The sequence below is a fragment of the Sminthopsis crassicaudata genome, chromosome 4, assembly GCF_048593235.1.
Source record: "Sminthopsis crassicaudata isolate SCR6 chromosome 4, ASM4859323v1, whole genome shotgun sequence".
Lineage (NCBI taxonomy): Eukaryota > Metazoa > Chordata > Mammalia > Dasyuromorphia > Dasyuridae > Sminthopsis > Sminthopsis crassicaudata.
Window position 1 is genome coordinate 375,700,738 of NC_133620.1, and position 15,246 is coordinate 375,715,983.

A 15,246-nucleotide genomic window follows, 5' to 3' on the forward strand; every position below is an offset into this window, starting at 1 on the left:
AGGAAATGGATTTAGGAATTTAAAAAAAAAAAAAAAAGTTCTCGTTATGCAGGGACAGCTTAAGCAAAGACACTGATTTCTTTCACAAATTACTCAAATTACTCTCAAAAATTGAGGGGGTAAAAAGCATTTTACCATATCCCTTTTCTGAGAAAAGCATTTTTAATACCTAAACAAAGGAAAGATAAATTGCAGAAGCCAAAAAGGAGAACACAGACCAATATCATTAATGAGTTACAAGTTAAAAATTTAAATTAAAATCTGGTCAAATAATACAGTAATTGATACACAGTCTACCAAGATATGGTTATTGTGCATACTACATCTTCTTGAGCTTCAGAGGTGCTAGTCTTACCTAAATAAGCAGGTAGTACAATGGATAGTCAGAAAGATTTGAGTTCAAATGTGATCTCAGACATTTAGTAATTGTGTGTCCCTGGGCAAATCATTTAACCCTGTTTGCCTCAGTTTTCTCATCTGTAAAATGAGTTAGAAAAAAAATGACAAGCCATTATGGGGGTCATAAAGAATAGCCTAAAATAACTAATTTGGTTTCTGTCCAGATTGTTTGATACAATCTGGTTTCTGTCAAGTATTGTGGTAGACATGCAAGTAGAGGAAGAAAGTTAAATGTGAAAGAGTTAATTGAAAACCTTGGAAAGAATCATTGATCTAGAGTGGGTAGGTTGGGAATCACATTACAAAGATCTGAAAAGTGAATAGGAAAATGATGCTGTGAAAATATCATATTGTATTGCATCATTGAAGTCCTGTTTTATTTTTGTCCTCCTAGTTCATTTTCCCTTCTACATTTCTTCTTACAATTCTTTCCATGTTTTGTTGATTTCTTCATATATACCATTTCTCAAGGCACAACTTTTATAGCTATGTGTTTCTGCTTCAAGTAGCCATTGCTAATAGGTGGGAAAGGAAAGAATACTCTCTTTCTTTCCTCTTTGTGGCACTTTCTTGGAACAACAAGAACAAAGGTAAAGAGTAAATTATTTTCTCTGATCTCAGGCAGTACTGTCTTCAAAGCTAACTGTCTTGTTTTTTTAAAGGTCAGCTTTTTCTTAAGCATTCAGTTTTATTGAATAACTAATCTTTTTTTAATTCCTTCAAGTATATAGAAGAACTTGTTAAAACTTTATTGTTAATTTAGTTGAGTAATTGCTTTTAAAAACATATTTGTGTTTTGAAAGTTTCTGAATGTTTCATTTAGAGCTACATTTCTTTGACTTCCTGAGGCAGCATCATGATGGAGGTAGAGAAAGCACTGTGCTGAACATCGTTCCCCTCCTAACAAATTAAAAATAACACCATAAATCAAATTCTTGGGTGGCAGCTAAAGACAACTTAGAAATTTGAAAAGAGAGATTTGTGACACACGGAGATTGACTATGGCACCATATGGATTAAACAATGGTGGAATTTCATGGTGGTCACAGAAGCAACACTATTTTGGGAAGCTTCCAAGTTATAGATGGTAAGAGGACTGAGGACTCAGTAACTGATCATAAAAAGAGATTACAGAGGATTCTTGTCCTAGCATTAAACAGAAAGCCAGATAATTTTTGGTAACTCCATTACCTATATTCACTTTCATGTCATAGTTCAAAGGGAGGGAGAAGCACTTTTAGTGTAGAGAAAGTGGAAGCCTGAGGGGCAGTTTCAGTCTCAAGGAATTAAAAAATCTGAGTGGCATTATCAATTACAATTCCAAGAGATCAGGAGTCTTCCCTGGGTAAAGACCAGAAAGTAAAATAGATTAATAACCACAGATCTCACCACTTTGGAAGCCCTGAAAACTTCCAATCCCTACTCCCCTCCCAGAACTAGCTTTGAATACAACTGTGCAAAAAAAGCCTGAAGCCTGACATTGTGCCCCTTTATATTTCAACAAAAAACAGAACCCAACAATAACAAAAAGTCCCAAACTAAGAAATAAGTCTAAAGAATGATCAAACAACAACAATAATAACAAAGAATCTGACCATTAAAAAAATGGGGTATAGAGAAGTTTTAAGAAATAAAATAAGATGAAGATAATATAGTCAAAACAGCTACAAGCAAAACCTCAAAAATTGTGAATTAGAAGCAAACCCAACTAAAATTCCTGGAAGAGCCAAAACATTATTTTCAAATCAAATAATAATGGTAGAGGGAAATCAAGCAAAGAAATAAAAGCAAAGAAAGAAAATTATATATTTAAAAACTATAGCTTGGAAAAAGAAGCACAGCAATAATCAAAAAAAAACTTTTAAAAAAATGAAAAAAAAACAGGAACAAAAATTTGCCAATGAAAAAAACTCCATGAAAAGGATAACTGGCCAAATTTTAAAAGATGCACCAAAGCCCAATGAAGAAAATAATTCCTTAAAAATTAAAATTGGGGAAATGGAAGCTAATGCCTGTATAAAATATTAAGAAGCAATAAAAAGTCAAGAACATGAAATGATAAAGGAAAATGTGAAATATCTCATCAGAAAAATAAATAACTTGGAAAATAGACTGAAGAGAGATACTTTAAGAGTTATTGGATTGACTTCTGGGGGTGGAGCCAAGATTGCTGAGACGACACACATTTCTCTCTGACCTTCTTTACATCTCTCACAATAATTACAAAATCCAGCTTCTGAATTAGCTCTGGATAGGCAGAACTCACAAATATTGGGAGTGTAACAAATTATCATCAGAAGATTATTTCAAATATCAACAAAAAAGATCTGTTTCAATTGGAAATGGGAGGGAGGAAGCTAGGGCAACCAACACAATGGCCAGCACAGACAGCTCAGAGTCCTGGGAAAGAGAATTTACAGGAGGAAACAGACCAGAAAAGATTTACTTCAATCAGAAACAAGAAAGAGCCAGCAAAGCACAAACAGTTGACCACAAATGCCAGCACAGAGAGAGCAGAGCCCTGGAAGACAGCAGTCTCAGTGTGGTGATGTGACCTCTGTTGGAGAAAGTAGACTAGAGAAGGTCTGTTTCAGTCGGAAGTGAGAGAGAGAGACAGTGAGGCCAGGACAATTGACCACAAATGCCAGCACAGACAGCACAGAGCCCCGGGGCATTGCTGATAACTCCATATGGCAGACCCAGCAACAGGAGTGAATCAGCCCTGACCCAATAGCAGCTGCAGTGGCTTAGAAAACCTCTCCCACTCTAAAGGTAGACCTTAACTTAACTAAAAAAATGAGTAAAAAAGTAAAGAGGACTCTAACAATTGACAGCTTTTATGGTGAAGGAGAAGAACAGATGTCAAACCCTGAAGAGACTAAAGGCAGATTGCCTCTAGATGAAGCTACAAAAAGAGATATAATCAAGGCTATCCTAGAAGAACTTAAAAAGGATCTTTTAAAAAAAGAGCTAGAAGAAAAATGGAGAAAATAAATGAAAGCTTTGCAAGAGATTTTGGAAAAGGCAAAAAAAAAATAGACACAGTGAAATGGAAAAAGCATATAACTCATTAAAAGATATATTTGATAAACTAGGTTGGGGGGAAAGCAACTCCCAGAAAAACAGAATTTATGAAATAAAAAAGAAAATAACTAAAATTGTTAAGGAAAATTCCCAAAATATCCTCACACCAGACGGTAAAATGAAACTAGAACAAATCCAATATTTACCACTGGAATGAGATTCTAAACTTGAAACTTTCAAAAATATTATAGCCAAATTCCAAATCTCCTATGTAAAAAGGAAGAAATACTTCAAGCAGCCATAAATAAATTATTCAAATATTGTGAAGCCATAGTCAAGAACAAACAAGATTTAGCAGCTACCATATTAAATGAGTGGAGAGCTTGGACTATGATATTCCAAAAGGAAAAAGATGGGATTACAAACAAGAATAATTTACACAGAAAAAGTGAGTATAATACTTCAGGGGGGGAAATGGGTAGTGCATAAAATAGAGGATTTTCAAAAATTCCTGACAAAGATTTCTAGGGTTGGAGCCAAAATGGCAAAGTAAAGTCAGGAAGGTGCTTGATCTCTCAATGAATTGGGCATGTAACTAAAAAAACTAGAAAAAGAACAAATTAAAAAATACTGATGAAAATGCTAGAGCTGTTACAAAATTAAACATTCAAACAGAAGAAGCCTATAGAGAAACCTAAAAAAGTAAACATGAAAGCAACACCATAAGGTATTCAATGAGGTTATATTCAATATAGAAAGATGATAATTTTTTTTAAGATTTTGTTTTTAATTTTTAGGGAAGTTAGATTCTACATAGAAAGAAAGCATAGGAGTGAGTTAATTATATTTGAATGATGTAAACGAAGAGAGAGAGGAATCTCTTAGGAGAAGGGGGAAGGAAGGAATAAAAAAAATAATCTCAAATAAAAGAAATATTCAAAGAAGAGCTTGTATGAAGAAGATAAAAATGATGCATGAGAAAGCACTTGAACATCATATTTATGTAATTGGAAACTAAATAATCTAATCAATTATTTCAGCAAATACAATAATGTCAATGAAATAGCATACTAAAATATTACAAAAATGAAATTAAGGCAATTTTAGGGGTTATTTTTTCAATTATATGGCAGTAAAACTGACAATCTCAGTTAAATGAACAAGCACTTACAAATATATTAATTGCCTAGATCAACAAATGAGGAAATAGAATATTTAAATAACCCTATATTTAAAAAAGAGAAATGACAAACTAATCATGGGATCTCTAAGGAAAAAATCCCCAGTTTCAGATGGATTTAAAAGTGAATCATTCCAAACATTAAAGGAACAATTAATCCCAATACTAAATTAACTATTAGATAAAATAAGTAAAGAAGCAGTCACATCATATTCCTTTTATGATACAAATATGGTGCTAATCCCTAATCTGAAAGAACAAAAACAGAAAAAAAATATGAATCACTTTCCCTAATAAATATTGATGCAAAAATGTAAATAAAATAGTAGCAAGTGGTTATAACAATATATAACAAAGATCATATATTAATATCAGGTGGGATTTCTACTAGGAATGCAGAGCTGATTCAATATTAGAAAAATTATCAGCATAATTGATTATATCCATAACCAAAACAACAAAAATCATATAATTATCTTAACAGATGCTGAAAAAAACCTTTCACAAAATGTGACCTCATTTCTTTTAAATGAGAGCACTAGAGAGCACAACAATCAAGGGACCTTTTCTAAAATAATAAGTAGTATCCATCCTAAAACAGAAACAAGTATTATCAGTAATAGGAACAAACTTGAAGACTTCACAATTAGATCAGGAATGAAAAATGCACATTGATTATTAATATTCAATATTTTACTAGAACTGTGAAACATAGCAATAAGACAAGAAAATGAAATTGAAGGAATAAAAATAAGCTATGATGAAACAAAACTTTTCTTTGTAGATGATATGATAATATGCCTAAAGAATTTTCAAGAACCAATTAAAAAACTAGTTTAAGCACATAACAACTTTATTAAAGTTATGGGATAAAAAATAAACCCACATTAATTATCAGCATTTTTATATACTATCAATAGAACATAACAGCAAAAGTTAAAATGAGGAATTCCACTTAAAATAATTGTAGACAACAACAACAACAACAAAATACTCAGAAGTCTAGCTGCCAAGACAAACCCAGGGACATAAACATAATTATAAAACTTTCACACAAAAACAAGCATAAACAATAGGAGAAATAACAATTTCTCACAGGTAGACTGAACCAATATAATAAAAATGATAGGGGGCAGCTAGGTGGCAGCTAGGTGGCACAGTGGATAGAGCAACAGCCCTGAATTCAGGAGGACCTGAGTTCAAATCTGTTCTCAGACACTTAACACTTTCAAGCTGTGTGACCCTAGGCAAGTCACTTAATCCCAGCCTCAAAAAAAAAAAAAAAAAAAAAAAAAAAAAGCATTTAATAAAAATGATAATTCTATTTAAATTAATTTACATATTCAGTTCCATATCAATAAAACTACAACAGGATTATTTTATAGATCTAGAAAAAAATCACAGCAAAATTCATCTCAAAGAACAAGTCAAGAATATTAAGGAATTAAATTTTTTAAAATAAGGAAGCTAATCCATCAGTTCAAGGGTTCAAAATATATTACAAAGAAATAGTCACCAAAACAATTTGATACTGGCTAAGAAATAGAATGATGGATCACTATACTAGATTAAGTAAAGACACAGTTGTAAATAATATAGTAATCTAGTGTTTGATGAACCCCAAAGAGCTTTGGGGGTCACTACTCAACATTTGGCAAAAAAAAAAAATGATTCCTCATGAAATTGAAAATCTATTAATTTTCAATATGGAGAAAACAAGTCCTCTTTATCCATTTGTTTTATCTTGTGTAGATAATTACCACAAATTCTTTTGAATGGCTATGAATCTCATTTGCGAGACTCATCAGTGTTCTAAGTTTCATGCAATTATCATGTTATGTGTCATAAGTGGGAACACTTGAAATATTTCATCAGGTATAGGGTAATTTTCAACTTGGTCTTAACTGTTTCCCCTCAAAGATAGTGGTTGATATAGTTTAGTTAGCATATCCTATCTTGTTTTATGCTCCTCCGTGTTATGAATCAAGGAATCTTTTAATAAGTTTATCTTTGCTGTTATTTCTTTCAAAGGAAAGTTATCATCTTGATGTGCATGAGAAAAACCTTATTGGTAGAGATGCTTTCTTTCTGGTGGTATTTTACTCTGCTTAATCAAAAATCATTTAATAGCCCTAAACACTAAGTACAGTGGGATGGTGCACTCTATATTTTTCAGTTAATTATATGATGTTGAAAACATAGTCTTCCATGGAATATTGTTTACACAAATCTGTCTTTCCCTTTTTAATATCCTTATAAAGTATGATCATGCATTTTTTATGTATAGATGAGAAACTAGGCAAATTGGTCAGTGGTTATTGATATTCTCTTATTGATATTTTTTAACTAAACATACTTAATATTTAATTACATTATCATATATATGCAAATTGGGATATTTGAGAACTGCCCCTCCTCCACCATAGTTGTGATTATCATTTCTCCATTTGATACTGACTGTCCCTAACCATCTGTGTGCTGACTCTCTTCCCACCCTTATCTATTCCCTAAGAAAACCACCAGTTCTGTTATGTTAAAACTCATGGGACCACTAATGCCTTTGCAATAGCCATCAATCATCTACAACCCCCCCCCCTGCTCCCCACCTCTGCTTGGGTGAGCAGAAAACTACCAGTTATAATCCTTCCAATAAGTTAGCAGACTGCAGGGTCTTACCACCTACTCTGATGATTTGCCTTCTTTATCTGCCTCCAGGGTTTACCATCTTCCCTGCCTCAGAAACCTTCTATATTTGAGTTCCTTGAACACCAAATTCATAATTAGAATTTTAGTTCCTTAAGAGCACTGTCTTGATATTCTGTTTATATCCCCTACTATGCGCACAATGTTAGACACATAACAAGTGCTAAACAAATGCCTTTTTATTCCACACCTGTATTTTCTTTCTTTCTTTTTTTTTTTCTTAGCATTCTCCAGAACTGAGCCTGACAACTTCAATGTTCTTCCCCACCTCATTGCTTGACAGCATCTTCAGGGATTTTGTTTCACAGATAAAATTTTTCCCATGGCATTATGGGAAAATCATATTGTGAGAGGTAAGAAAATTCAATTATTTTTCAAAGACTAAAAAAGTTCTTCTCTTGATATGTGGAGAGAAAGAAAAAGAAGGGGGAAAAGAATGATAAATTGAGACTACAGTGATAAATAAAGGGTCAGAAAGTTATGGTAAAAGCTAAGATTAAGTTCAGTTTGAAAGAGTAAAAAAGAATAAAAGATAGGAGACTGGTTAGAACAAGTAATAACAATGTTTTGTATCTGAAAACTGGTACAATTTTGAGAGATAATAAGGTCTAAAATATTGCCATTCTGGTATGGTGTATAAGTAGAATAGGCAAGGAAGTAGCCAATATTAAAAAAAATTAAGAGTTTTATAGCTTAGATGTAAGAAAGATTGTCACTTAAGCAAGAATTTATCAAAGTATTTATCTATCATAAGTGAAAGTCAGTGAAAAAAGTTGGGAGAATTTCTAAGTTGTAGATGACAGTAAAAACAATAGTTACATGTTCAGAGGATGGCAGTGATCTTTTAAGAGGAAAAATTATAGAGTGATGGTAAAAAAAAAATAGTAAGCAAGTGGTACTTGGGAACAAGGAATAAGTTCATCCTTTGCCTTAGGGAGTTGCAACAGTGGGAAGGTGTGTTATATCTTTGGAAGACAAATCATGTTTCTGGTAAAGGAAAAAAGGACCAAAATTAAAAGAATACAATGTTAGATCTAAAAGGAGTGTTAAAACATCAAAAAAGAGGGGAGAGAACCTTAGAAATAATTGATTCGAATCCTATTATTTTACAAACAAAACAACTATGGCTTAGAGAATCAAATAACTATCATCATATAGTCAGGAAGTAATAGGTTCCTCTCCCCATTGTACCATAATACTTTCAAAGAGAATCAAATAAAAAAAAAAAAAAAACATAAATACAGATTTACAAATACTTTATTGAGTACATATTATGCATCTGACATAATGGCCTCTATCATGAACAGACTGATAAATCAGGCTCTAGAATATATTTCACTTAGTCAAAATTTCTTCCATAGCCTCTTGATTTGAATTAGTTGAGAAAAATATAATTTTCTCAGCTCTTGAGGTCAATTAAAAGTCAGATTTTGTGATTTTGGTTCTGGTTTAGGAGCCAGGAAAACCAGTGTAATGCTACCAGTATCACCTAAGATGGCATTTTGGGTCAGGCTTGATCCAGGCACAAGAAGACATAACTCTGACAGTTTTGCACTTATTTGGAAAATAGAAACAAGAACAAAAACAAGATCAATCACTGATGAAGACTGGAATTAGATAATAGAAATCATAATTACAGTGTTCATCACTGTGGAATTAGAGAGAGGAACTAGGTAGAATAATTGGTTGGTCAAGACCTTTCATCTCTCAGATGTCTGTTTTCTGCCAGTTAGCCAGCTAAGCCTCTTGGACCAGAGAGGGTTCTTTTTTAGAATTGAAAGAGACTCCAGAGATTATTTAGTATAATCTCTTGTGGTTTTCTCCCCAGGTAATTAAAGTCAAATGCAAAAAGGGTTGGTAAGTCATCTTTATATTCTTATCTTCTAATTTCATAGCATCTTGCCAAATCTGATCTAGAAAGGTGAGAACAAGAAAATGGCTTATCTATTAATGAGTAAAGGAGATGAAAAAGAGATGGAACCTCCTCAGATCTCTGTTATAGGCCAGAACTCTGAACTTGAAACAAAGAATTCTTACAAGGTACTAAGTCAGTAGAATTGATAGAGGCAATAGTTATCTAATTTAGCATGGTTCAGTATGATTGATTTAATCCTTCAAGGAGATGTTATGGGCCAAAACTTGAAATAAGGTACTAAGTGGAATTGAGGAGACAATGGTTAAATCTAGTTTAGCATTGATTTAATCCTACAACAAATAATGGTTTCTGTAGTGATATAATGATTGGAGCATATAAGCAAAGGGACTGAGAGTCACAGAGGAGATGCTCTCAGGGCCAGAAAGAACAATCGCACTAGAAGCTCTGAAAGGCTGAGACAGATTCATTCCATCCTCCACTTTTGTAGTGGCTGGAGGCTGAAGCGCAAACCTTTGAAGTGGGGAAAATTCAGAAGCCAGAGAAGGCTGGTAGGAGCTCCAGCTCTCGGAACCAAGGAAAGAAATAGGCCTCCAGAAAAACTAGTGGAGCCCCAAGTGAAGGAGACAAGCCTTTGAAAGAGACAATAAAGGATTTGGACTTTAACCCCTAGCAACTCATGTGATTACTGAACTGAAACGAAAGCTGCTCCCAGAGACCCCAAGAAAACCTCAACAGAGAACATTACATTTTGTTCTTATTCATTAGCATTATTTTTAGAAAGTATGATTCTTTTCATTCATGTTTTATCAGGCACTTACAAAATAACAAAGTTCTATTTGTGGTTCTATAGGGAATATAAAGTATTTTCCCTCCTATGAAATATTTTACACAGTAGTGAAGATAGAGCATATTCCCAAAAGTTTTTAGTGCAGTTTAAAATTATTAAGATCTTAAAATCAACAAAGACTTTTGGAACACTCTGCAAACAGGCTCAGTTTTGATGCTGAGCAATATATATACCGCATAAAAATCAAAGTGAAGCATTATTTGCATTATGTTAAGAAAAGAAGAGAAATTGTGGCTTAGGGGAAAGTGCTGGCTATAAACATGTTGGGGCTTATTAGCTGACTTTGGACAATTCACTTCATCTCATTTGGCCTTGAAGTTCCCTTCTTTTTCAAAGTGAGGAAACTAAAAAGGAAGATCAAGGTCTCAGATTTGAAAGGAAATGCAAAGATTATTAAACCTGTAGTCAAACAAGAGTTGGCTCTGAAACATCCCTTTCAGGTCTCTTAGAAAATTTACCTATATTTTCCTCATCTGTAAAATTCTATGATTAAGCTAGATTTTTTCCTAAGGTCTCTTTCTAATACAGCACACATGCTTTCTTATGGAGTTGTGCACTACTCATGAAGCTGTACTATTCTCTCAGATGCACAGATTATCCTTAGATTAAACATCCTAGATTAAACTAGGACATCATCACCTACCACAGGAAAAAAAAAAAACTTCATATACTTCCTCCACTTTTTGTTCCTATTCTTGTTCTTCTTATGATTCTAGTTCTCCTCCTCCTCTTTCTTCTTCTCCTCTTCTTTCTTCTCCTCTTCTTTCTTCTCCTCTTTTTCCTCCTCCTCCTCCTCCTCCTCCTCCTCTTCCTTCCTCTCTTCCCTCTCTTTCTCTTTTTCCTTCATTTACTATTGAAGCTTAAGCTGTACTTTTTGAAATATATTATTGCAATTCCCTTGTGGTACCTTGTGATGGCAGAAGAGTATTATGTTATTTGAATTTTCCCCTTTATGTTTGAAGATTTTTCTCTTAGATGGTTAAAAATATATATTCTTTATCATTGAAATTGTGAAATTTCACTACCGTGTTTCTTAGAGTTGAGTTTTTTCCTACTGCCAAAAAGTAATTTTTGGATTCTTTGAACGATAATTTGCTATCTATATTCACAAATGGTTGACAGTTTTCTTGTTTTATTTTATGCATTAGCCTATAAAGAGATTATATTATCTCTGAACAACTATCAGATTTTATGTTGTCTTTTACTTATTTTCTGCCAGATTTTTCTCACTTCAAAATTTTTATATTCCAAATATATTTTATCTTATTTCCTTAGAGAGATTCTCTGATAGATTTTTCAAAATCTACTAATTGTGTTTTAATTCTGTATTGAAAGCTCTTATTTCTAATATTAATTTCTAATTTCTCTGTTTATGAACTTATTTTCTCCTTTGACAATCCTGAAAGTTTTTTCCTGTTCTTTCATGCTCTGTAGGGAGAGGTTCTGTCTTTTAATAGATGTTATCAGTTTACTTTATGGCATAATATATTTAAGAGAGCTTTCCATTCTTTTTGTTGTTTTATTCATTTTGCATTTAGTGTTTAAGATCCTCTTTGTTCATTTGTTTCTGCTTGTATATTGATTTCTTATTGAGACTTCTCTTGATATTTTTAGTATTTTTTTTTCTTTTTGTTGTTCAGTCATTTCAGTTGTGCCTGACTCTTTGTGAACTTGTTTAAAGATTTTCTTGGCAAAGATACTAGAGTGGTTTGCCATTTCTTTCTCCAGCTCATTTTGCAGAAGAAGAAACTGAGGCAAACTAGATGAAATGATTTGCTCAAGATCACACAGCTAACAAGTAGCTGAAGCCAGATTTGAACTCAAGAAGATGAGTCTTCCCAATTCTAAGCCTAGTGCGCTATCTATTGTGTCATCTAACGACCCCCTTTTTTCCTATAAATTGTTTTCTCCTTTTATCCCCTTTATTTGTTGTCTGGCACCTGTGTCTTGTCGGCCTAATTCATCATCCCGAATAACTTGGGGGAAAGGAGGGAGAGTGAAACTAGTACCAGCTGGCTTTTCCTTCAGGCTTGATAATACTGCATTTGCTAGCACCTTACACAATGTTCCTTCTTATTTTCTTATTTCATTGATAGTTGGGAAAAACAAGTATTTTCTGCTTCTTGCCATGTGGGGGACATGGAGTTTGGTTGTTCAGAAAGAATCTTTACAGCTGTGGGGGATCTCAACACAGGTCCTGAGGCATAAATATGTTGGTATTGTGTGTCCTGCTTTATTATGTGGAGAAGGTTTAGTAAATGTTGTAATAAAGATCTTTCTATGGAATATCATAAAGTATTTTTAATCTTGTCACTGTTTTATCATTTTGAGTTTTCCTGTGGATTTAGCTATAATTATTTTTTTTTTCATTTTTCACTAAATACTAAAGATTTGAACAGGTTTACAGAAAGTAATTGATCTTGCTGAACATGACCTCCCCATCTCCACAATTTCAACTATGTCTTTATATGTAATAAAGGTATTATATGATACATGTTAATGTACTAGATATGTGAGAATAAATACTTTTACCATATTAACTTACAGTATTTATATTTATGATGCGATTATATGGGGAAAAAAAATCTGGGCAAAGGGATTTGAATTAGGTTGGAGTGCAATATCTAATTGAAGCCACTAGGTGGTAACCTAGCCATTCTTTACTGATCCATGCCTATATGGATCTATTGCTATTTTATAAACTGCAAAATTTCCACTGGTCTCTAGAGTGAATTCAGTCCCCCAAATGGGGTTCTCTTTGTAATCCTCCTTCCAAAGATTTTAACTTGCTTTTTACCCTTTTGCCTCAAAAGCTGCATTTTATCTGTCCCCTAGATGTAGTCTTGATTTAAGAAATGAAATATAAATCAACACATATTTTTAATTCATAAAATTGGCTCCTTGTTGTCACATTCCATTAAAACTTTTAACACCTTCCCAATTTCTCCAACCTACTCCCAGACCTTCGTGACTGTCACATTTTCCCCTTCTCTTTCTGGGCTACAGCCTCTGATCCCATGGACATCCAAGAAGGATGGACAAAAGCTACCTAATAGACAGAATGACCCTATTATCCATGCAGTTTCTCTCTGATATGATTACCCAGTTTTGTGTGCTGGTGTCTCTCCTGTTTTATTGACATGCCCATGGTCAATATTACAACCTGGTGATTTAGAATTGCCAATTCATTTCACCCACAATTTTGTTTCTGTGGAGTGTTAACAAAACTGAAGAAAACAATTCTCCAACGAAAAATTACAGTAATAATCAAACATTCACTCAGTACTCAATTAAATGGTATTGAGAAGGCTTCTACTCTCTGTTTCCATTTCTGTATTTTATCCAAATTCTGGAATCCCATTTTCACACTGCCACAATCCAAAATCAGAAATGGAATATTGTTTCTATATAAATCGAAAAGTGTGGCTTTATGTCCCTACACAGGGTTAAAGAAAATTGAAATTGGAAGAGATCTCCAAGGTCCTTGAGTTCAACGCATACCCCACCCCAGCATCCCTGACATGTTAATGTATTTCTTTCCCCAGAGCTCATTTCTGTTCTCTGCCAACAGCTGTACCATAGAGCTGCTCACATATAGTTCAGTACAAAAGCCTTGAATTCTGATTTTTTGATTAAGTCTCCACTTTTTAGAGATCAGCTTCCCCTTACTTAAAACCCTCCTACTCCCATCCCCCATCCTCAGATATAAGGCCTGTACATACCATTTTCATTAGGCCCTACCTATATTCTGCAAAAGGCTGTCTCACAAGGATAAATTATGCACTCAGGCTGAGAGTAGATTGATTGGTACACATACCCAGCCAATTCCTGTTTGAGATGACTGCTGTGATATATATTTCTTCTCTTTCTTAGAACCTGCATCCTTTTTAATGGGAGATAACAAAATTTATTGTTTTATGTACCCATTCAGTTGCTCAGAAGAAAAAGGAGAGAAAGAGCCCATCTCCCTTCATTGACCTAGGTATCATTGTACATGATGTATGGAGTCTTAATATGGAAGCAGCCCAGGGAACCAGGCTTAAGGTGGTGATTCCTTGGAGATTAACCAAACAACATTGCAACAAAGAATGAAGATTCTTTACAGATACTTCTTCTTCCAGTAAGACTATATTAGAGATGAGCAATAAAGATGTGTGTGCTATCTCAATGCTGTGATAATATTCTGCTTATTGCCAATCTCCTTTGTTTAGTGGTGTTTACAACAATTCCCCAGAGTACAAAAATCTAGGGCTGTACTAAATAAAATTTGATTCTACTTCTGAACTAGTGGGGACTATGGAAATACTGACATCCACATTATCTTGCTTATCCTTTAATAAACTTTTATAGCCTATCTACCAAAGGAAAGTCAGGAATTATATGAGCAAAATTACAAAATGCTTGCCACAAAAATAAAGTTAGATTTAAATAATTGGAAAAATATTAAGTGCTCTTGGATAGGCCAAGCAAATATAATAAAGATGACAATGCTCCCTAAACTAATCTATTTATTTAGTGCTATACCAATCAGACTCCCAAGAAACTATTTTAATGACCTAGAAAAAATAATAACAAAATTCATAGGGAAGAACAAAAGGTCGAGAATTTCAAGGGAATTAATGGAAAAAAAATCAAATGAAGGTGGCCTAGCTGTACCTGATCTAAAACTATATTATAAAGCAGCAGTCACCAAAATCATTTGGTATTGGCTAAGGAATAGACTAGATGATCAGTGGAATAGGTTAGATTCACAGGACAAAAAAGGGTACATGTATAACAATCTAGTTTTTCACAAATCCAAAGATCCCAACTTTTGGGATAAGAATTCATTATTTGACAAAAACTGCTGGGAAAACTAGAAATTAGTATGGCAGAAACTAGGCTTGGACCAACACTTAACACCACATACTAAGATAAGATCAAAATGGGTCCATGATTTAGGCATAAAGAACAAGATCATAAATAAATTAGAGGAAAATAGGATAGTTTACCTCTCAGACTTGTGGAAGAGGAAGGAATTTGTGACCAAAGGAGAACTACAGATCATTAGTGATCACAAAATCAAAAATTTTGATTACATCAAATTAAAAAGCTTTTGTACAAACAAAACTAATGCAAACAAGATTAGAAAGGAAGTAACAAATTGGGAAAACATTTTTAGAGTTAAAGGTTCTGATAAAGACCTCATGTCCAAAATATACAGAGAATTGACTCTAT

General features: G+C 33.5%; 1 long non-coding RNA gene across 1 annotated transcript in view; it reads left to right on the top strand.

Annotated features, from left to right (window-relative positions):
* LOC141541376 (uncharacterized) overlaps window positions 1-14,197 on the top strand; it is a 29,905-nt gene extending 15,708 nt beyond the window's left edge. The window contains exons 2-3 of the long non-coding RNA XR_012481765.1: window positions 7,531-7,659; window positions 13,961-14,197. This is a non-coding gene — a long non-coding RNA (uncharacterized LOC141541376). The remainder of the gene's footprint in view (window positions 1-7,530; window positions 7,660-13,960) is intronic.
* The last annotated feature ends 1,049 nt before the right edge of the window (window positions 14,198-15,246 follow it).